Source organism: Cervus elaphus, chromosome 18, assembly GCF_910594005.1.
Source record: "Cervus elaphus chromosome 18, mCerEla1.1, whole genome shotgun sequence".
In the NCBI taxonomy this organism is placed as follows: domain Eukaryota; kingdom Metazoa; phylum Chordata; class Mammalia; order Artiodactyla; family Cervidae; genus Cervus; species Cervus elaphus.
The window spans coordinates 125,694,269-125,718,433 of NC_057832.1; the positions used below are offsets into that span (position 1 = coordinate 125,694,269).

Consider the following 24,165-nt stretch of genomic DNA (forward strand, 5'->3'; position numbering starts at 1 on the left):
GGGCTCCCACACTCACAGGGGAATCAAAGTGACATTCAAATGAGTCAGCTCTTCGCATCAAGTGGCCAAAGTATTGGAGTTTCAGGTTCATATTAGTCCTTCCAATGTATATTCAGGCCTGATTTCCTTTAGGATGGAGTGGTTGGGTCTCCTTGTAGTCTAAGCGACCTTCGAGTGTGTTCTCCAACACCACAGTTCAACATCAAATCTTTGGTGGTCAGCTTTCTTTATAGTCCAACTTTCACATCCATACACGACACATGGATAAACCATAGCCTTAACTAGATGGATCTTTGTTGGCACAGTAACGTCTCTGCTTTTTAACATGCTGTCTAGTTTGGTCATCACTTTCTTTCCAAGTCGTAAGCATCTTTTTGGAGAAGGCAATGCCGACCCACTCCAGTACTCTTGCCAGGAAAATCCCATGGATGGAGGAGCCTGGTAGGCTGCAGTCCATGGGGTCGCTAAGAGTCAGACCAAACTGAGCGACTTCACTTTCAGTTTTCACTTTCATGCATTGGAGAAGGAAATGGCAACCCACTCCAGTGTTCTTGCCTGGAGAATCCCAGGGACGGCACGTGACTTAGTGACTTAGTGACTGAAGTGACTTAGCAGCAGCAGTAGCAAGCATCTTTTAATTTCATGGCTGCAGTCACCATCTGCAGTGATTTCTGAGCCCCCTAAAATAAAGTTTGCTGCTGTTTCCACTGTTTTCCCATCTATTTGCCATGAAGTGATGAGGCCAGATGCAATGATCTTAGTTTTCTGAATGTTGAGCTTTATGGTAGCTTTTACACTCTCCTCTTTCACTTTCATCAAGAGGCTCTTTAGTTCTTCTTCCCTTTCTGCCATAAGGGTGGTGCCATCTGTGTATCTGAGGTTATTGATATTTCTCCTGGCAATCTTGATTCCAGCTTGGGCTTCATCCAGCCCAGTGTTTCTCACGATGTACTCTGCATAAAAGTTAAATAAGCAGGGTGACAATATACAGCCTTGACATATTCCTTTTCCTATTTGGAACCAGTCTGTTGTTCCATGTCCTGCGACCCCATGGACCACAGGGTGCCAGGCTCCCCTGCCCATCACCAACTCCCGGGGCTTGCTCAAACTCATGTCCATTGAGTCAGTGATGCCATCCAACCATCTTATCCTCTGTTGTTCCCTTCTCCTCTGCCTTCAATCGAGACTATTATAGACAGATATATATATTTTCCCATTTATTTTTATTAGTTGGAGGCTAATTACTTTACAATATTGTAGTGGTTTTTGCCATACATTGACATGAATCAGCCATGGATTTACATGTATTCCCCATCCCGATCCCCCCTCCTATCTCCCTCTCCATCCCATCCCTCTGGGTCTTACCAGTGTGACTATTATAGACAGATATTTTAAAGTATAATTATTTTTAATAGTTTATCTAAAAGCTCATATTGCATTTACATTTTTTAAGGAGTTTTTTTTGTTTGTATTTAGAGGTACTTTCTTTGTTGACAAGCTTGTGACAGATATAACAATATAGCAATATTTAACTTATAATAAACAGGCAGTATGAAAATTTTATGCTTAATGTTAATGACTCTTAGACATGTCTATATTAGAGTTGTGGGAAAAAAATACTAGATATTTAATATTGACTATTTCCCAGTTCACATGAATCTAAAAATCAGTCAGGTCAATTTTTTTTTGTAGTTAGAACTCTTTGATTTGTAAGGGCTTCCTTTTCTTTAGATTATTTAAATAAGAACTCACAACTTCAGTAATATTATAAAAAAAACAGAAGACTCACACTGAGACATACATAAATCCACACAGACAGAGATCTTCTAGTTTTCCGCCTCAGATTTAAAATCTCTTTGACCTCCTTTTTTTGGGGCGGTGGGGGTGGGGGGGCGGTGCTTGAAGTTCTCATTTGCCCAAGGCTGAGGTCTCAGGCAAAGTGGGCAGTGTTTTTCAAGGAAAGGGTTAACTTCAAGCTTTGCCCTAGGCAGGCGTTTTTAACAAGCTAATTGTTTTTAATTGCATATGCAAAAGAATCAGCTTTACAGTTTCCAAGAAAAAAAAATTTTTTTATTTTAACCAATTTTCTCTGGTTCTATAGAATATCATGGCCATCCTCGGTCAGGTCATCTTTCCTTTCTGTAGTCATAGTTTTATCCCTGAATTATAGACAGATTAGCTGACAAGGTTTCCGTAGTTGAACCTGCGGAAGGATCTTTAACGTGGTCTGCTCAGAGAGCTGCACTGTGGCCTCGCCTCGCCCTGCCCGGCTCGTGAGCCTCTCCTCCACCCGTGCGGCGCGAGATGGTAAGGAAGGGAGGGAAGGACGTCTGGAAGGCGGCGCGCCCGTGGCGGGCGGTCGGGTCCGGTGGCCTTTCCGGAGGTAGGGGATGAGGGGCAGCGCGAGAAGGTGTGGGGGTCGGGTGGGAAAGACGGCTCTCCTCCGCCTTCCCGCCCGCCCCGCCGGCCCCTCCGCGCCTCCATCCCCGGCCGGGCGCCCAGCCACTCTTGCCCCGTGCCCGGTGGTGTAGTCTCTGGTGTCCCTCTTCCGCCCGACCTCCCCGTCACGTTGCCTCGAGGTTGGGTCCGAGGGTTGGGGTGGGGGGGGAGGTGCTCAGCGCGCCCCACCCTACCCCACGCGCCTTTGCCCATGGCGCCAGCCACGACTGCCTTCCCCCCGGCCACCGACCGCACGGCGCGGATCCTCGAGTTGCGTCTGGAGGGCTGTGCGGCCTGACGGGTGGCGGCTCCCCGCCGCGGGGCCGCGAGCCTGTCCGTCGCCTCCCGCCGCTGGCCCTGGACCGGTCTGCCTCGGCCGGTCGTCGGTCGTCCGCTGCGCTGGGCCTGCCGCGCGGTCGCCAGGCGCCTCCCCACACCCTCCGAGCCTCGGGGCTTGCTCCCAATCCCCCCCTCTCCACGCCTCCCACGGCTGTCTTGTCCGGTTCTCTCGCCCTCTCACCTCTGTCGTGTCCCCTGCCCACTTGGCGCCACGCTTCCCGTCGGAGCCCCTTCCCTCTGCCCTTGGTTGGGGGAGAAGGGTGTCTGGGACGCGGGCGCGGGTAGGGGTCCTGGTGGTTGAGGGGAGAGGACGGGGTCCCCGGGGTGGGGGGCGGCCGTACGGGTGTGCGAGGTGGTGGGGGAGGGCTCTGCCCCGTTACAGGGGGATGTGGGGATGGTCGTCTGGCGTCGGCGGGGACCTCCGGGTGGGGCCCGCATGTGTCACGGGCTGGCAGCGCCGAAGCCTGTGGGCAGCCGTGGGCCGGGACGCGGTGGTGGTCGAAGTTGGGGCGGTGGCCCGTGGGGCGTGCCGTGCGCCTCGCCCGCCTCCCCTTTTCCAGGTACCTAGTGTGGGGCTTCCTTGGTGGCTCAGATGGTAAAGCGTCTGCCTGCAATGCGGGAGACCCAGGTTCGATCCCTGGGTTGGGAAGTTCCCTTGGAGAAGGAAACGGCAACCCACTCCAGTACTCTTGCCTGGAAAATTCCATGTATGGAGGAGCCTGGTAGGCTCCATGACAGTCCATGGGGTCACGAAGAATCGGACACGACTGAGTGACTTCACTTCACAGCTGATAAAAAGCTTGGTTGTCTCGGTGGGGTGGATTTGCTCCTGGATGGATTTCACCTGGCAGCAGTAGCGAGGCCCGCGGGCCTCTCCTGGAAGTGGGCATATGGGTGGAGCACACCTGGCCCGCGTTGGGAGCGGAGCGCGCCTCCTCTGAGCTCCTAGGCAGTGGGTCCCAGGTCTCAGGGGTCTCCATTGCAACAGGGAACACCCATTTCGTGGGCTCCTGGGTCCCCATCAATGGGCATCCAGTGAGCGGAGCGGAGGGGTGCGGACCACAGGTAAGGGAACTGGGGCGCGGTGGCGCAGGGTGGAGCGGGGAACCACGTATTTCGCCCTCTTTGTTGGCACAGTCTCGGAGCCCCCTAACCTGGCCGTTGCAGAAAGGCCTCACCATTGGGGTCAAGTCCTTTACCACTTTACCCCTTTGCATAAAGTTCAGACCCGCGCGGTTTTTCCAAGCAGCCTAATTCCTGCAGTGAGGTCCCCAGGAAGTCCAAGGGATTTATCCTGCCTGGTGATTTCACCTGCTGGGACTCCACAACCCTTAGTCTGGCCGGCTGGCTCAGCCCTGCTTCCGGCACTTTGCAGGCCTGTGGGCCCTTGACCACCTGCTGGGATGGGAAAGGGAAGGGTCCACGAATTGCACCCCAGAAACTTAGTAGGGTGCATGGATTTAAAAACCTGGTAGCCACCCAGGCGGAAAAGAAGGGAGGAGGGTACCTTGCTGCCCTTTCGTGGTGGAATCTGTGGCTGTCCTGCTGACAGGGGGCCTTTCCATGGGGACCCTGTGCAATAAGTGTGGTGTTTTGGAACTGAATAATTAGAACGTGTAAAAATTTTAAATTATGTGGTGCTTTAATTAACAAAGCTCCAAAGTTTTTGCAAATTGAGGTCTAAAAATTGAAGGCCTATTTTCCTTCCACTGTGGCAGTCTATGAAGAAATGTGTGTTGTTTTTTTTTTTAAAGAAAAGAGTCAGAAAAGTGAGGGAAACAGAAAATTCAGAGGTGCCCCTGTAGTTTGCTGAAGGCCTTAGGAGGTCACTTGTAAATGCTGCTGGCTGTCAGGAGGCAGTCTCTTGTGACCGATGGGCACAGAGCTCTGCAGGCTTGTCCTTTGCATGGATGTTCTTGTTTGTGGAAATCCACCTCGGAGCCATCTCCTGATGTGTAAGAATTTCCCAGACTAGACCCCTAGGCAAATCCCGCAAGGCCAGGGACTCCTCCTTTCATTATATTTGTCTGTTTGACTGAAAAGCAGCAATGACATATTTTTCTTTAAATCTGGTCTATCATCCAGGCCTTGGAGTAATATTTCCCTCCCCCTCAATAGGCTTGGGTTCCAGGGATGAATTATCGTCAGTTGTCCATGATTTTACAGATGAGGAAACTGAGACCTAGAGAAGGTGGAGGACTGTCCAAGGGAGAATGGGATATCGTTCCAGGAGCCCTGGCTCCTGGGTTTTTAATGAGCTTCCTACTCAATGTGGTCATTAATTGGCAAGTGTTGACATTGAGAATAAACTATTGGTGGAAGTGTAAAAGGCTTTTTAAAAGAATGTGCCTACCAGCTGTGCATCTTATGGAGTATTTTCATTGTACTCCCCAACCCTTGGAAAGTGCTGGGCACAGGGCAGATGCTTCATCATTTTTATTGAATAACTTCAGTTTCACACAGTTATATCCATAGTGTCAGCAACACTATGAGGTATATTAGAACAGTGATCATCACAGTTGGTACTTCACAGATCAGTAAAGAAAGAAAACTTTTTCTTAGGAAGACTGTAAAAGAATTGCTAAGTATTAAGTTTATCCCACAAGGATATTTTCAAAAAATGAAACAAATCTCTCCAATCATCACTAAGGCTATTGGAGGTCTGTTGAGGACCCCACGCAAGGGAGGTTCTACCTCTTAGAACACCCCTGCTTCAGCATCTCCCTAAGCCAGCAACCTGGGACACCTGAGTACACTTGAAGTTCCTTCCTTGACCTTGGGAGTTTTTTTTGAAAGACAGGGGTGGGGGAAGGTTTTGGGATGTTTCAAGTGCAGTCCATTTATTGTGCACTCTATTTCTCTTTCTGTTCCCTGGTGGCTCAGTTGGTAAAGAGTCTGCCTGCAATGTGGGAGACCCGGGTACAATCCCTGGGTCTGGAAGGTCTCCTGGAGAAGGAAATGACAGCCCACTCCAGTATTCTTGCCTGAAGAATTCAATGAACTGAGGAGTGTTGTGGGCTACAGTCCGTAGGGTCACAAAGGGTTGGACACAGTTGAGTGACTAAACACTTATTTCTATTATTATTTCATCAGCTCCACCTCTGATCATCAGGCGTTAGATCCTAGAGGTTGGGGGCCCCTGCTTTAGTTCCCTCTTTCATCTTCTCCACAGTTCCAGCCTGCTTCCTCCTCCTCTTCCACCTGCAGAACTACCTGCTGGGCTTCTCTGAATGTGACTAAGACTCTCCTTCCTTCACTTCCTTTTCTCTGAGTCCCTTCCCCTAACTGGGTTTCCCTGTTCTCCATTTAGACACTTTTGCCCCAGGTGGTGCTAGTGGTAAAGAACCTACTTGCCAATGCAGAAATTTGATCCCTGGATTGGGAAGATCCCCTGGAGGAGGGCATGGCAACCCACTCCAGTATTCTTGCCTGAAAAATTCCCATGGACAGAGGAGCCTGATGGGCTCTGACAGTCAGATGTGACTGAAGCGACTTAGCGCAGCATACCAGAGGACCTTTGAGCTTCAGACTCGTGATTGTTTTGGCTCTTTGGAGTCCCTTGTCATTCCTTGTATATGTTAGGGTCAGCTTGTCTATTGCTTCCTAAAGGCCTCCAGAGGGTAATAGGCAGGAAGGCCAGGGGTCTCGGGACAGAGAAAATAGGCTGCAAGTGTCAGATGTTTTTTTATCTCTCTCTTAAGAGGCAGAGAAGCAAACTAGTGTTACATTTTTTCCCCTTCTCGATACAAATTTAAAAAGAGGTTTCTCTTAAAATTCTGTGTTGCCATGATGACTCCTGGCTCCACCTGAATTTAACTTTTCTCAAACCTTGAGCTAAACAATGCATTTTTCTTAGGGAAATGTTTGTCTTAAGCTATGTTAATGTACTATGTATTTACCCTAGATTCTGTCTTCAAGTCGGTTCCTCCTAAAGGCTCAGAACCAACTTGACAAACCAGTATGTTTTACTCATACCTTGTTCTCCTAATCTATTTTAATGAAACTATATATTTGCTTAGAAATCTGCCTTTTTCCAAGATTCATGTCAATCATTTTATGGCCCGGGATGACTCACCTGCTGCCAATGTTATCTCAATGCATGTTATGGGTGAGGGGCCTGGTGCCATTCTCTGAGACATTGCCTTTCTTTCATTAGCAGACTGCTAGTGGCTGTATAACATCTGGTTGAAGACTAGCAGTGGGTAGTCTATGTCAGCAGCTTTCTCTATCTCTTTTATACTGTAATAAAACTTTATGACACAAAAGCTCTGAGTGATCAAGCTTCATCACTGGCCCTGAATTGAATTCTTCTCCTCTGGAGGCCAAGAATCCTGGCATCTTTCATGGTCTAGCAACAACCTTTCAGCCTTTTGTAATTCACATTGAAGCTTCATTTCAGATTGAAGATGCATTCCATGGTATTGCTATCCTGAGTCTTTCCATTGCTATGGAATATCTGTACATGTATTTAGGATATTTTTCAGCAATCGTGTATAATTTTCAGTGTGCCAGTCTTGTCATCCTCATTATATCCATGGCAAAGTATTTTATTAATGTTGACATTATTGAAAGGGAATTGTTTTTTTAAATTCCTTTTCAGATTGTTATTTGCTAGTGTATACAGATAAAAACTGTGTAATCATTCATTTTTTATCAGTTTGGACAGCTTGATAGTTGTCTTTACTTTCTTTCTCATAATTTAAGATTACCCTGGCTCATATATTTACTGTCTCACCCCTAGTCTCAGTCATTTCTTCAAAGAACTTCTGTCCATTTTTTTTAAACATTGAATTATTTTTGACTATGCTGGGTCTTTGTTGCTAGTTTGTCTAGTTGTAGTGAGCAGAGGCTACCCTCTAGGTGCTGTGCCATGGCTTCTTATTGCAGCACTTTCTCTGGTTGCAGAACTTGGGCTCTGGAGCATGCAAGCCTCAATAGTTGTATGGGGGCTTAGTTGCCCCCGGGAATGTGAAATCTTCTAGGACCAGGGATTGAACCTGTGTTCCTTGCATTGGTAGGCAGATTCTTTACCACCGGGCCACCAAGGACGTTTCCTGTTCCCTTTTATTAGAGAATGATATTTCAAACATACATGTAGGAGCTAAATATGCTCAGCTGACAATACATGGAAATATATACATGTATTCCAACTTACCTTTGAACATATTCAATTAAAGGTAATGTGTGATGATGTCTCCATAGATATTGTAACCTTTCCTTTTGTTTATCTGTAACTTCCCATTCCAAAGGTAAGATACCTGGCTTCCACCACTTGTCATGTATAGAATTCAGTGCTTGTCCCATGTGGTTACTGAAAAAACTGTCAGACTGTCGTCCAAAGGGGGCTGTGCATGCATCCCACCAGTATCTTGAGTATGTTTTTGTATGATAGTTTACTCTCAGTATACCCTCCGTGGCCAGGTGTCTATTTCAGTCTTTACCAGTTATGAATGGACTTGTTTGCTCTAGCGTTCTTGGACAATTTGAGTGCAGATTCTTTGTCAGACATGCATTTTTTTAGGAAAACGATTGTATTTATTTTTGGCTGTGTTGGGTCTTCGTGTGTGGGCTTTTTCCTAGTTTGGGTGAGCGTGGGCTATAACTAGTGGTGTGCGGGCTTCTCACTGCAGCGGCTCCTCTTGTGTGGGGCACAGGCTCACGGGCTTCAGTAGTTGCAGTATGTCAGCTCGGCGTTGTGGCTTCCAGGCTCCAGAGCACAGGCTCCACAGTTGTGGCACACGGGCTCCATAGCATGTGGGATCTTCCCATCCCAGGGATCACACCTGCATCTCCAGCACTGGCAGGCAGAGTGTTTACCATGGAGCCACCGGGGCATATTCTCGATTCTAGTTTTCCACACATGTATCTGGTGAGAGAGGCCAGGATCAAGAGGCCTGGCACCTGGAAATCCACAGCCACAGTTCTGGCTGTGCTATCAAAAGCTCTGGGGCCTTTGGCGAGTGCCTCAACTTCCCTGGGACTGTTTCCTCCCCTCAGAAATGCCCTGCTGTTGGACTGTAGCCCACCAAGCTCCTCTGTCCCTGGGATTTCTGAGGCCAGAATGCTGGAGGGGCTGCCATTTCCTTCTCTGCAAGATATCATTTTGAAGTTATTTTCTCCTGGATTGTGGTTTTGATGAAGGAAAGGGGATTCCCTTCCCAGGGCTTGAGAGTGGGTTCTTGTCTGACACTTGGAAATGAATCGTCTGAGGAGAGGAGTGCTGTCCAAGCGAGAGACTATTGGGAAGGGCTGCCGGGGCGGAGGGCAGGGGGTGAGGGAAACGGAGAGAACTGCTCTGCCACGTGCCTCACAGTCTCAGGTTTTATAGTTTCTGGTTTGTCTCTTGCCAGTCATTCTGAATTGGGATCCTTCCTGTGGGCACATGCATCACTCAGCCGAAATGGATTCCAGCGAGGAGGATCCTGGGAAGTTGGTAGGACCTCTGGACTGGAGTCTCCCATCTCTTTTTGACCTCTCCAGAATACTGGTTGGTGGTAGCTTGTTAGTTCCTTGTTCCTTACCAGGACGTCCTGTTGTAAGATGACTGCTGCAAGTGTTTTCTCTTCTCTGTTGCCTGGCAAGGGTGGGTGGTCAGTGGTTCATTTAACCATTTGTTTTTTGGTTCTCTCGAGTAAGGTCCTCCACAAAGTAAATGTATAAAATTATAGAAGTCAGTGTTTTCAATAATTTATATTAATAATTTGGTAAGATGGCTTTTTTGTTGTGTGTTAGAACTGATCACCAGACCAAAGGTCTTGTAGATCTTTTGTTGTTTTCTAATATGTTTATAGTTTTTTAAATGGAATTACAGTGTTGCAAAGCTTGTGTTTACGTTCATTTCATTCCATCTTTTTTTTTTTTTTTTAAGTTGTTTATTTTTAGTTGATTGATCATTGCTTTACAATATTGGTTTGATTGGTCATACATCAACATGAATGTACCGTAGGGGTACGTGTGGTCCCTCGCTCTTGAATCTCCCTCCCACGTCCCGCCCATTCCCACCTCCCTAGGCTATCAGAGAGCCCCAGTTTGAGTTCCCTGAGTCAGACAGCAAATTTCCAGTGGTTGTCTAGTTACCAAGGTTGGTGTCCACGCATCCATGCTGCTCTCCCGGTTCATCTCACCCTCTCCCTCTCGTTCCCCACCCTTGTCCGTAAGTCTGTTCCCTATGTCTGCATCTCCACTGCTGCTCCGTGAACAGATTCGTCAGGACCATCCTTCTAGAGTCCAGGTTTTTCTCTTTCTGACTGACTTCCCTGTTTCATACGCTCTAGGTTCATCCACTTCATTACAAGTGCCTCAAATGTGATCCTTTTTGTGGCCGCATTCCATGCAGGCTCTGACTGTTCCTTACCGTGTTTTGAGGAGGGTCGTGGAGCTATTCGACTCCATTTGGGTTTGGGCTTCCAGTCTGAGTGCTCCCGCAGAGCTGCTTCTGGGGGAGCCCTCTGGGCTGTGTGAGCGCGGGGCTGCCCGCTCTTGTCCGGCGGCCCGCAGGGGGCGCCAAAGCCCCCTCTGACCCGCGGGCGCAGGACTCTCTGCCCTCAGACTGGGCTCGGTGACCAGCTGGCGGGAGCTTTCTCTCCTCAGGGCCGTCAGGGCTTGGGCTTCTGGAAACGGGGCTGCGTCCAGGCTGAGAGGAGCGGGCTTGCCTCAGTGCCCCAGCAGGGAGGCGCTGCAGGAGGGAAAAATGAGGACAAAGTAGACGTTTCCTGTGTCCAGCTGAGCGCTGACCGGAGGGCCATCTCAGAGGACTCGGGGTGCGGGGGGAGAGCTCCATGTGCAAAACAGCGGGTTTTCAGTTAGATTTCTTTTAGATGATCTAGGGGATGACCAGTGATGTTCTTCAGTGCAGGTGGCCAGTTTTCCTGACACTGTTTCTTGAGAAGACTGTCCTTTCCTCTTCGCTCGTTCCTGGATTGATGTTCATGAACTGGCCGCGTACATGTGGCTTCACTCCTGGGCTCTCTATGCCTTCCTCGAGTTCACGTGTCTGTGTTCTTGCCAGTTCCTCACTGTGGTGCTTCCTACCGCTCTGTGATGTAGTTTGAAGTCGGAGAGGAAGATGCGTCCAGCTGTGTTCTTCTTTCTCAGAGTCTTTTTGGCTACTTACGGTCCTGTTCAATATTAGCAGCCTAATATTAGGAATATTTCTATTTCTGTGAAAAATGCCATTGCATATTATTTTGTGATTGTAGTCAGTGTATTTGTTGATGGCTTTGGTTGGAATGGACATTTTAATTCCTCAGTGTTGCAGTGCATGAGCGTGGAATAGTTTTCTGTTTATTTGTGTTTTCTTTGATTTCTTTAACAGTACTTTCTAGTTTTCTGATTACTGGTGTTTTATGTCCTTGATTAAGTTTGTTGCTAGATGTTTTATTCTTTTTGATGCAGTTATAAGTGGGATTTTCTTAATTTTTGTGTCATTGTTATTAGTGTATAGAAATGCAAGTGAGTTTTGTATATTGGTTGGATTGTAAATTGTATTATTTTATATCATTGTACAGTGATCTGAAAGTATTCAACTTTACTGAATGTAGTTTAACAAGTTTTTGTGAAGTTACGGGGAAAATTTCATTTATAAAATCTGTTTCTCCTGCAATAGGTCATCCAGAGGACTCAAGACATGGTGGTTACTAATAGACTTCCCAGAGTACTTCTTCATCCCATGTGGACTCCTTCAAGAGCGGTGAGCATCCCAACTTCCCTTGAACTTCGTCTGGGTAAGTCTTGGCTTCTATAAGAAAGTTTCATGCCTGTCTAATCTGATTTTCTTTTGTGGTATTGACAAGGTTGTTTTGAAAGATAATTTACTTTCCAGTAATTTAAAATGTACAGAAAACTCCTAGCAATGGGAAAAAGTGCTTGCATTTGCCACATCATCTAAAATACTCTATGTGTTTTATCCAAAATGGATGTATTTTCCTGCAGAACCAGCACATAACCTCCAAAATCAGGAAATCACATGGTTTCTACATTATAATGTAATCCACAGCCCCACTTCCCTTTCATCAATTGTTCAGTTGTATGAATATATCTTTTCTTCCCATCCTTTTCCTCAGCGCCCCCCCCCCCACCCGCCGCCCCCGCCTTTAAGAGTGTTACTGAGATTTTCAGTTATTTGGACAAACTTGATGGATTTAAAGCAGACATGGTGAATATGGGATCTGGGTGGCCTTTTCTATATGAATCTTTTTCACTAAAAGTGGTTGTAATGTTTATTCATGTTGTAACATGTATGGATCCTGCATTCTTTTTTTTTCCCCCATAGTAATTAAAAATAAATAGCATGCCATTTACCACATAGATATTTGTAAGCATACAGTGTTGTCGTATGAACTACCTTTACTTGTTTTGCAAACCAGTTTAATAATGTGTACCTTGTGCATGCTTTGGAGAAACTCAGGAAACTGAGTCAGTGACTGAAATGGCCCAAGATATCACCTTAGATCACATCTTCATCTAAAAACAAAACAGGGGCTTCCTGGTGGTCCAGTGGCTAAGACTGGACACTCCCAAAGAAGGAGGCCTGGGTTCAATCCCTAATGTGAGGACTAGATCTCCCATGCCACAACGAAGAGTTTGCATGCTGTAGCTAAGTATCTGGCTTGCCTCAACGAAGGTCGACCTGGCGCAGCCAAATAGAAAAACAGATAAATATTAAAAAAATAAAACCAAAGGAAAGGAAGGGTATGGTTGTTGTACAGATTTACGTCTTAGCTTTCCCTATTGTTTAAAAAAAGCGTTTCACAAAACTGTTATCCTTCTATCTGGTTTATATTGAGGATTCCTTTGAACTGAGATTTCCTTTGTAAATGTGACTCACAGAAGAGCCGTCCTGAACTTGGGTTTCAGAGACGATCATGTGTCTTCTTAAAAAAAAGTTAATTGGGTCCAACTAATTGTCATGCTGAAGCGGTATAGTTTGGGGTAGCATTTGCACCCTTTCACTTTGGATGTACCCCAATTTGCTTGCACAGTCATCTACCTGAAGACATCCTGATATTTGAAAGTTTTTAGCTGTTACAAGTAGAGCTGTTGTGTATAATTGTGTGATAGTTTTTGTCTGGATGCTTTTTCAAAGCTGTTTACTAAGTACTAGATGTGTAGTGCTCAGGTCACAGGTGAGCCTTGTTTAGCTGTGGGAAAATCCAGTTGTGTTCCTCTGTGGCATGTGGGATCTTCCTGTGTAAGGGATGGAACTTGAGTGTCTTGCATTGTCAGGCAGAGTCTTTACCCCTGAGCCACCAGAGAAGCCCCGCCCCTTTACCCCTGAGCCACCAGAGAAGCCCCGCCCCTTTACCCCTGAGCCACCAGAGAAGCCCCGCCCCTTTACCCCTGAGCCACCAGAGAAGCCCCGCCCGTTTACCCCTGAGCCACCAGAGAAGCCCCGCCCCCTTTACCCCTGAGCCACCAGAGAAGCCCCCGCCCCTTTACCCCTGAGCCACCAGAGAAGCCCCGCCCCTTTACCCCTGAGCCACCAGAGAAGCCCCGCCCCCTTTACCCCTGAGCCACCAGAGAAGCCCCGCCCCTTTACCCCTGAGCCACCAGAGAAGCCCCGCCCACTTTGAGTTTACTGGATCTCATAGGTGTGCAGTGCTACCTCACTGTTGTTTTAGTTTGTAATTTCCTAATGGGATATGATTTTGAGTATCTTTGATATGCTTATTTACTATCTGTATATTTTCTTTGGCCAGGTGTTCAGATTTATACACTTTAAATGAGGTTGTTTGTTCCAGATTTTTTGGTATAGTTGGAGTACAATCCTTTATCAAATATGTATTTTGTAAATATATTTTTCTGTGGCTTGTGTTTAAATTTTGTGAATACAGTTTTTCACAGTTTAAACTTATAATTTTTTAAAGTTCATGTTATAAATTTTATATCCTTTTTTGGGTATACTTTAGTGTTTTGTGTTTTTTTTTTGGTTAAATTTCATAAGCAAAACTGAGGTAGTGTAGATACACAGTTTTAAGCAAAGCTGAGGTACCATAGATACAGTTTTGCCTTTTGTCTGTTGAGAAGTTTGAGTGAGGTTGGTGTAAATTGTAAAATTATGTTTACATTCATTTGACTGGATATGGCTTCCAATTAGTTGTCTAATTGGTTTTGGAGATGTCATGGGAAGTCAGTTTCCCCAAGGGAAATTGGGTGGGTTCCATGAAACATGAATTGTCTTCGATCCCTGCGAATCACTTTCTGCTTTTTCTGGCTTTGGATGTGACTTGTTTGGATATCTCATATTAATGGAATCACAGAACGTTTGTCCTTTTTTGGTCTGGCTTATTTCACTTAATATGATGACCCTAAGGTTCGTCCACATTGTAGCATTGTCAGAATTACCATCTTTGAAGGGGTGAATCGTATTCCATTGTGTGTATACCACAGTTTTTATGGAATTGGCTGTCCATGGACACTTAGGTTGCTTCTGTTTTTTGGCTAGTGTGAATCATGCTGTTGTGAATATGACTGTAGAAATATGCATTTTTCAGCGCTGTTTTCCAAACCTTTTGGGTACACAACATGAATTAGAATTGAAATATATATTTATTCCATGTGTTAGTTTTGGAGTAATTTCTGTAATGTCTTGCACAGCGGCAGAACCATTTCAGTTTATTTTTTTGTACGGTAGAATACTGTTCAAGCTTCTGAATCTACCCTGTGTTGCATATTCATTCACCCACCGATGGACACTTCAGTGGGCTCTACCTTTGGGCTATTGTGAATAATGTCACTATGAATATTTGTGTACCAGTTTTTGTTTGAATTATTAACAAATACATAGTACTATATATGAAAGAAACCACAAGGACCTACTGTATAGTTTAGGAAACTGTATTGCATATCTTATGATAACATATAATGGAACAGAATCTCAAAAGAAATATATGAAAAAGACATAATACCATGATAATTATTGTGCCAACACTATGAGTTATCATAGCACTAGTCAACATGTATTTATACACGCCACTGAAATATTCACATCTGTAAGTATATTTCACTGCTTGATTGTATAAAAATAGAGAATTCAAACAGAATAAATAAACTTCCTGTCATTGCTCATCATCATTTTTGCACTATTATTACCTGTAACACTCATTGTATAAGTGCTGAACTAGGAATTCATATTCGTGTAAACCAAGTGATTGTGAAGGTGTAAGGAAGTATAACTTATTTAATTCCTTAACGAAGGATTATAGAACTCTATGTACATGAAGTGAATGAAAGTCAAACAGTTTAATTGAGCCACATTCTTACTAGAGTGATGAGCTTCCACCCCTTCCAGTGTTAGCTCACAATTAAATCCTGAAGTCATCTGGCCTCAATGTCTGCTTCCTGCCATCCAGAAAGAAAAGGTGAGGAAGTCCTGACAGAATTGTTGCTATTTTTCTTTTTTTTGATTTGTATTTTATTGCAGGGCTTGGCAAAAAGAGGGCCTAACCTGTGTTTAGAGTTCCATCCCAAGGCTTGCTCTGGCATGTTACATATGTTGACAAACTGCTGATTATTTTCAACAAAGGACAATGATCTGCACTTCACTGTCTGTTGCTTGAGCTGGAATAGTAGGCATCCCTTTAAGTGCAGTCCTTCAGGCTGAAGTAGGCATACCTGAAGCAGCAGCGTAAGATGAACACATTTATCATGTAGACCTTGCATCCCATGAATTTGTAATAATTTTTCAGTTATACCCATCATCATTGGAGGAACTGACTTGTCCCAGTAATAACTGGAGTACCCAGTATAACAGTTCCTTGACTAAATAATAATGCTTACAAGTACTTCTTCCAATGTTCTTTCTTCTACCCTGGTCATGAACAGGAGAAGCTGATGGCTGTGGTTATTGAAATGTATATTGATTCCTAGGTGGCACAGTCAGCAAATAATCTGCCTACCAGTGCTGGAGATGGAAGTGATGTGGGTTTGATCCCTGGGTTGGGAAGATAACAATTCATACACTCATTTTATGTGAACAAGTTTGATACTCATGAGTTTTTTCTTCTGTATACAGAGAAACAAATGCTGTTCAAGGACACTGAAAGAACCCTAATGTTGAAAATCAGATCTGTGTTGTGAGTGATGCTTAGAAATACATGAGTTGAAGCATAGTGTCATGCCTATCATCCTTGTAGTTCCCTCAGTGAAATATTTTGAGAAAAGCTCTTCATGCATGGTATAGATTCATGAAGAAGCTAAATAGCATTAATCGTTTACGTTGACAACTGTGAATTTAAATCTCCTGTGAATCCTATGTGACAACCACACATACCAACATGATTTATTAGTATTATATCAATATTTTTAGTCCTATTGTATTTCAACTAAAAATATCAATATATAATTGTACATGAATTCAAGACATAAAATCAGTGCAAATACAAAATACGCCATCCTTTGAGGAAGGGAGCAAAAATTCTATGTGCTTTGCCTATTGCATTTTTATATATTAGATCCTTAAGTATTTTATTCACCACACCCAACTGAATGATTAACAAATCTTCAGAGAAGAAAGGATCATTTCTCTTTAACAATGAATAGTTGAACTCCTCTCAAAGCAAAGTCATAAGTGAGTCTAATTTTGTGTGAGACCATGAAAACTCAGTGTTTCTATTGTGCAACATTCCCTTTCTCCCTACGTGCAGTAGAAGTCATTCCCACTTCCCAACATGTCTGTCTTCTGTCCTCTGGAGTATGTATTACTTCAGCTCACCATGGCCTAGTAGATGGAAATCGTCAGGATATTCTAGAAACACTTTTTGCTGCAGTCTCTTCAGGAGGTTAGAACTGCTGCAAACCTCAGGATTTTACCAAGCACTTTTTACAACCTCAGATAAAGGAGAAGTCAACACTCATCACAGCCACAGGCTTCCATGGCCTGTACATGATTGTTGGCTTTGCTTTCATCATCATCCTGTTTCTTATACCAACTAAGATGTCCCTTTATTTTTTTGTCATCATTTTATCTTTGATGGTTTTTAGATCTATTATGGATTTTCCTATATATCTTCACTTATTGGTGAGGGTCTTATGTTAGTAGTAGTTAATAAAACTGACTTCCAGTCAGTTAGCTGTGGTAGAATAGGAAAAAGAATAACCAACTGTATATTATTATTATTATATATTAATATACTATTAGTTTTATTGTTTGCAGTCATCCAATTCTAACTTTCTGAAATAAACATTCAGGAAAATCACGTCCTTTTGAGTGTCCATTTGACTGTATAGGAGCACGGCAGTGTTATTACATAAAATTGTTTACAGTTTCCATTATGTTTCTTCTGTTTGATGTATATATCAGCCTTTGGTTCTATCACTAGCATTGCAAGTAAAAAAATAATTAATTAGAGCTCCTATGGTAATTTAACTGTTAGCAATAAGTATAGCATAAAGTGGACACAGAAGAGGTTAGAGTAGACCAGATATGAAAGTTAGTTTAAAAGAAAATATACAATGTTGGATGATTACAGTAGGATTAATTTATATTTATGAAGTTCCTTTAGTATAGACAAGTATTCTATCCTTTCAGTTTCCTTTGCAGGGGTGTTAATGTACAGATTCCAGTACCATGGCTAGAGTGAATAATACTATCATTCATGAGAGCAACTCTAAGTCTTAGTGCTCATATCACTCAAGGTATTTTAATACCTATTATGTTAGTAGTGTTTGTAGTTTGTGAAGTCACATAAGTTGTATTCATTCAAGCAATAGTGTCAAACAGCTCTGGCATCAATTATAGATGTGAATAGATATAGAATGTGAATCCGTTTCACTGTGACAGGTTATTATTTAAGGTATTCTATTAATGCCAGTAACAAAGCTGTGCAGAGATGATACAATGTTTATTAAGAAAACAAGATTTACTAATTTGTTTTATTATTCTATTTCTTTTAAGCCGATTTAATGAGCACAGGCTTAACTTCTTGTTAACTTGTATGACCATCAGCAGTTTGACCGAGTTGAAGAACATGACTTGTTCGTAGTCTTCCTCATCAGCTCACTCCATCTACTAGCTTTAAAATTATTTAGTACAGAGCTCAAACATTGTCTAGGTGTTAATCCAGTGTTTTGCTTGATTATCTTGCAGGATCAATTTAAAAGTAAAAGTATGCCTGTATGGGTTGGAGCTCTGATCCCAACAGTCCATGTAGAAGCTTCCACTGAGAAAGGAAGGAGCTCACAGTGTACAGTTAAGAGAGGGCTTCCTGGGAAATAAACTGATTAGGAAGCTATGGTTTTGCTCTTGGGTTTGCAAGTCCAGGAGTTTCATTTTTCAGTTTACCCATGGGGCTTCCTAGGTGGCCCAGCGGTAAAGAATCCATCTGTCAATGCAAGAGATACAAAATACATGGGTTTGATCTCTGGCTCTGGAAGGACCTCGGAGGAGGAAATGGCAACCCTCTCCAGTATTTTTGCCTGGAAAAAATCATGGACAGAGGATCCTGGTGGGCTATCATCCATAGGATTGCAAAGTGTTGGACACAACTAAGCAGCAGGCGTGATATAGCATAGGTAAGCTGACTCAGGAGGATAAATGTACGAGACGCACAAACAAAGATAAAGAATCTTGAAAGCATCACAATAAAAAAAAGTCTTGGTATATACAGGGGTTCTTTCATAAAATTATTAGAGGATTTTGTAGCAGAAACATTACAAGCCATAGGGAGTAGGATGATACAGTCAGAGAGCTGAAAGAAAAAAAAAAGCAACACTTGCCAACCAAGCATGCTAAATGGAGCAAAACTGTCCTTCAAAAATGAAGGAAAAATAAGGAACTTCCCAGATAAAACCTGAGGGAGCTCATCACTGCTAGGCTTGCCTTAACAAGAGTTGCTAAAGAAAGTCTTTCAAGTTAAAATAAAAGACCCTAGGCAGGAACACAAAAGGATATAAAACTCTCCCTGGTAAGGGAAGTATATAGATAAATACAGAATCCTTTAATGGTGGTACATAAATCATTTTCAATTCAGATATAGAGCTTAAATTATAAAAATATACTTATGAAATATGTTAATGGATTAAAAATATTTTTAAAAAGATGAATTTTTGACATTGATAACAAAGGAGTGGTGAAGACTTAAAGAAGTAGAGTTGTTATGTCACTGTACTTAATTTGTTATCAGTTTAAAATTGATTATTTTAGTTATAATATGTTTTATATAATCGGTAAAGAAAATACCTGTAGAAAATGCACAAAAGAAAATGAGAAAGGGATCAAAGTCTGTCATTGTATAAAAATAAACCACAGAGAAAGGCAGTGAGAGGAAAAGAGGGACAACATAATTATACAACATACAGAAAACAATAAACAAAATGACAATATAAAGTTCTTTTCTATCATCAATTACTTCAAATATAAATGATTTAAACTCTCCAGTCAAAGGACATAGAGTGTATGAATGGGTGAAAAACAAGGTCAAATTATATACTATTTAAAAAGAGCATATATGTTCTTTAGATATAAGGACATGACTAGGCTGAAAGTAAAAGAATGGAGAAATATATATGAAGCAAATGGGAACCAAATGAGAATAGGGATGGCTATGCTTATATCAGACAAAATAAATTTTAAGTAAAAACTGTTATAAAATACAAAGAAAGACATTATGTAATCATATATAATCAATTCACCAGGAAGACATAATGCTTGTAAATACTTATGTTCATAGTAGCAGAGGATCCAACTACATGAAGTAAACATTGACACAATTGAAGGGGGAAATAGTGCAAAGTAGCAGTAGATTGCCACACTCTACTTTTAGTAATGGGTAGGTCAATCCAACAGAAGATCAGCAAGTGAACAGAGGACTTCAACAACGCTATAGACTGTTGGACCTAATAGACATATACAGAATATCTCAACCAACAAGAGCAGAATAGATATTCTCATGGACACATGGAACATTCTCCACATATTAGACAACAAAACAAAATAGCTGTCCTTTCTGCCTCCTTATATCTAGGCATATAAGGGATCTAGATATATGCCTTATATCTAGAAAGGCAGCTCCTTTCTGCCTCCTTATGTCTAGTAAGAGAATCACTAGCCCACTTCAACTGGAAATGTACCAAAAAGATAATGGGAATATAGTTCAGTCAAACAGGCAGTTTACAAAGTCAACAGTCATGCATTAAGTCTATAGAGTTCTATGTAATATGCTTCTTATATTCTCATTTTCACAACTGCAGATTCAACCAAACATAGACCAAAAATATATTTTAAAAAATCAAGAAAGTTTCTGAAAGCAAAACTTGAATTTGCCCTGCACCAGGAACTATTTATTTTTTTTATTTCAGAATTTACTATTTACTATTTATTTCAAAATTTACCTTGTGTTTACAACTATTTGCATAGCATCTACATTGTATTAGGCATTATATTAATAAGTAATCTAGAGATAAGTTTAAGTATATGGGAGGATATGTGTAGGTTATATGCAAATACCACATGATTTTGTATGATGAGTTTGAGCATCTGTATGGGGTCCTGGAATGAGTCCCCGAGAATTTCAAGGGACAATTGCATTTTGTTCTCTTTTCTCGCCTTACATATTCTCCTGGCCACCTCAGTCTTCTCTATGACTTTGACTACCATGTCTATATGAATATTCCCCAACTTTATATTCCCAGCTTGGATGACTATAGTCTTCTCTATAGTCTTAGATAACCAAGATGCTGATAGACATCACCTCGATATCTATCGATATCGACATCGATATCGACATCACTTAATCTTCAATTTGTTCAGGCTGAATTTGTCTCTTTCCTCTTTGTCTCATTTTGGTTAACAGTACCATTATGTACCTAGCACTCAAACCAGAAATCTTCTAGTCATTCCTTATAGTTTTCCTTCTCACACACATATGACTAGTGAGTACTAGTCCCATTTACTCAATTTCTCCTAAATTTCTACTGCTATTATTCTGATTCAAACCATTATCATCTCGCATATAGATCAAGGCAACCATCTCCTGCCCCCTACCCTCTCCTGTTACCCCATCCTTCTTTGTGCTTTAAGAATAGAAACCAGATATATTACTCTTCTATTGAAAGCCCTTCACTGATCCCCTTTAAGATAATGGGTGAAATCCAAATGTTGCATAGCTTAAACCATTCTCAATAATCCGACTATGACCTACCTTACCTGTAATCATGTTTGGAGCTATTATATTTGCTTCCTTTTTTAAGACTCAGACTGGACCTATTTTATTATTACTCCTTCCCTGGAGGTTCTCATTCTGCAGCTGGAAGAGAAAAATCTTTCTTCTCTCTTGATGGAGTTATCAGCATGTGGGACTGTAACTCCCTGTGTTCGTGTTCTTCACCCTGTAGAGAGATCCCGGCAGAGTGAAAAAGAACAAACAATAAGATGCAAAACAAAGAAGAGATTAGAGACAAAGATGGAGAAACAGAGCACTAACAGAAGTTGTGTCTCTGGATCCCGTTGCCCTAAAGATTACTGTTGACTTTCTGCAGTTCAGATTTCTCTTATATGTTTAAGTTCACTTGAGCTGTATTTCTCTTGCATCAGAGTAGTGATTTATATACATAATTGAAACTCATACATTCAATGTGTAGCCATAAAGTACCACATGAACACATTCCCATTATATGTCACTGTGTCTGATACAGCATTTCTCTTCATTTTTTAAGTGAATGAGCTTGAAGAATAATTCTTCAAGATTCTGTTTAAACATCAAATCTTACCAAGTTACTTCTTGATAACTTCAGATTAAGCTGACCATTATATTTTGAGAGCCTCTTCATACATACAGAATTTACCCTTTTATATTTATTCATATCCTTTATTAGGTGGTAAAATTTTGGAAAAAAGGGACCCTTCCTTCTTCATTTTTGTCATTGATCATAGTGTCTGAGATAGAGAAAGTGCCAAATTAATATTTGTTAAATGATGGATGATTTTGCAATTTATGTTTACTATTTTAAATAGGAATTATTTTTGTGTTTGGGGATGTTTTATCAATTTGCTTTTGGACATACTTGTAGGAACCTTCATATTATCACTTTATTTATACACTATGGGAACAAAGAAAGGAACAAATGCTATTGCTTTCATTTTATACAAAGTATAAATAAGTCAATTTATAGTATTTTGTCAACATGTAAGTTAGAAAAATAAATGGGATTAAACCAAAAGGAAATCGCCCTTAGGACATAGGTTCCTAAGCATTGTGAAGTGAGACTGATTAACAAGCAGCAATCCAGTGGAGACTAAGCCAAGTGTTGAGGTAAAGCTTTTAGAGTAGATACCCTTACAATTGGGCTTCCCTGGTGGCTCAGACAGTAAAGCGTCTGCCCGCAATGCGGGAGATCCGGGCTCGATCCCTGGGTTGGGAAGATCCCTGGAGAAGGAAATGGCAACCCACTCCAGTATCCTTGGCTGGAGAATATCATGGATGGAGGAGCCTGGTAGGCTACAGTCCACAGGGTTGCAAAGAGTCGGACACAACTGAGCAACTTCACTTCACCCTTACAATTATCAATTTTTTTTCCATTTATTTTTATTAGTTGGAGGCTAATTACTTTACAATATTGTAGTGGTTTTTGCCATACATTGACATGAATCAGCCATGGATTTACATGTGTTCCCCATCCTGATCCCCCCTCCCCGCTGCCTCCCCATCCCATCCCTCTGGGTCATCCCCGTGCACCAGCCCCGAGCACATGTCTCACGCATCCAACCTGGACTGGTGATCTGTTTCACACTTGATAATACACGTTTCGATGCTGTTCTCTCAATTTCAAATCTGGTATGTGCAATCACCAGACTTAAGCCTCATATTCATTTTTCAAAGATTAACAACAATAAATTGATGTACCTATACACAACTGGGGCTTCTGTCATAGCTCAGTTGGTAAAGAATCCCACTGCAATTCAGGAGATCCTGGTTCGATTCCTGGGTCGGGAAGATCCCCTGGAAAAGGAAAAGCCTACCCACTCCAGTATTCTGGCCTAGAGAATTCCGTAGACTGTATAGTCCATGGGGTCGCAAAGAGTTGGACGTGGCTTTCACTTTCATACACAATTGTTCGTAGAAAGCTCTGTAACTTCCCAATTTAAGTCTGTTTTCTAATATTCAAAATAAAACTCCAAGTCAGTTTGCATGAACTTGCATCAGACAGCCTCTGTGTTTCATTTTCAAATTATGTTGTATTGTTCACTTCAACCAACCTCCAAAAGCAATTTTAGTAATTTAATATTATTTTATTTTACTTGAGATAAAACAACCTCCGAATTGATAAATAGATGTACATAATTCTAGCCAACTAGATTGATAGCAAGTAATTGTAAACAGTATTTTAATTCTAATAGAAATATATATATATATATATATATATATATATATATATATATATATATATGTATGCTTAGTTGCTCAGTCATGTCCAACTCTTTGCAACTCCACAGACTGTAGCCGACCAGGCTCCTCTGTCTGTGGGATTCTCCAAGCAAGAATACTGGAGTGAATTGCCATGCCCAGGGGATCTTCCCAACCCAGGGGTCAAACTCCGGCCTCCCGCATTGCAGGGAGATTACTGAGCCACCAGGGAAGCCCAAGAATACTGGATTGGGTAGCTTATCCCTTCGTCAGGGAATCTTCCCAACCCAGGAATCAAACTGGGTTCTCCTTCATTGCAGGCGGATTCTTTATCAGCTGAGCTACCAGGGAAGCTCACATATATGTACACACACACACACACACACACACACATATATATATATATGTATATATTCAAAAGTTTTTTATAATTTTAAAATATTGTCCTCTGTCTTAAGCCAGGTTGCTTCAACAAAAACACTGGGTGGCTTATAAACAACAGAAATTCATTTCTCACAGTTGTGGAGGTGGGAATCCCACGATCCAGGCTGGCAGGTTTGAAGTTTGGTGAGGGCCTGCTTTCTGGTCCATAGGTGACTATCTTCTCACTGTGGCAGAGGGGAGCAAGAGAGCTCTCTCAGGTCTGTTTTGTAAGGGCACTGATCCCATTCATGAAGGCGCCATCCCCGTGCCCTAATTACATGCCATGGGCTCCACTCCCAAATACCATCCCCTTGAGAGTTAGACTTCAGTATATGAATTTTGGGGAGCACAAACATTCAGTCCTTAGCAGTTTCTGATCTATCATTTACTGAGAAGCTGCATGAAACTCTGCCCCCATTTGTATGGATTGCTGAACGAGTATTGTCATTCTATCCGTTTTAAATTTCATATATTTTGAAGCAATGAAATTGAATGAAATGATTTTTGACATTTTATGTTTCCAGATAATTGTTCCTTTTATTCTTATAGTGTCCACCTTTCTCCCTAGCAACGAATATTCAACCATTCCTTATCATAATAGCAAATGATTATTTAGTGCTTCAAA

General features: G+C 42.3%; 1 long non-coding RNA gene and 1 other non-coding gene across 2 annotated transcripts; both read left to right on the forward strand.

The window, feature by feature from the left end:
• Positions 1-1,747: 1,747 nt before the first annotated feature.
• LOC122674814 lies at positions 1,748-23,263 on the forward strand. The gene is made up of 3 exons (XR_006335048.1): positions 1,748-1,878; positions 4,278-4,281; positions 23,249-23,263. It is a non-coding gene; the product is annotated as an uncharacterized LOC122674814 (long non-coding RNA).
• TRNAC-GCA lies at positions 3,356-3,427 on the forward strand. The gene has a single exon. It is a non-coding gene; the product is annotated as a tRNA-Cys (tRNA).
• Positions 23,264-24,165: the final 902 nt, after the last annotated feature.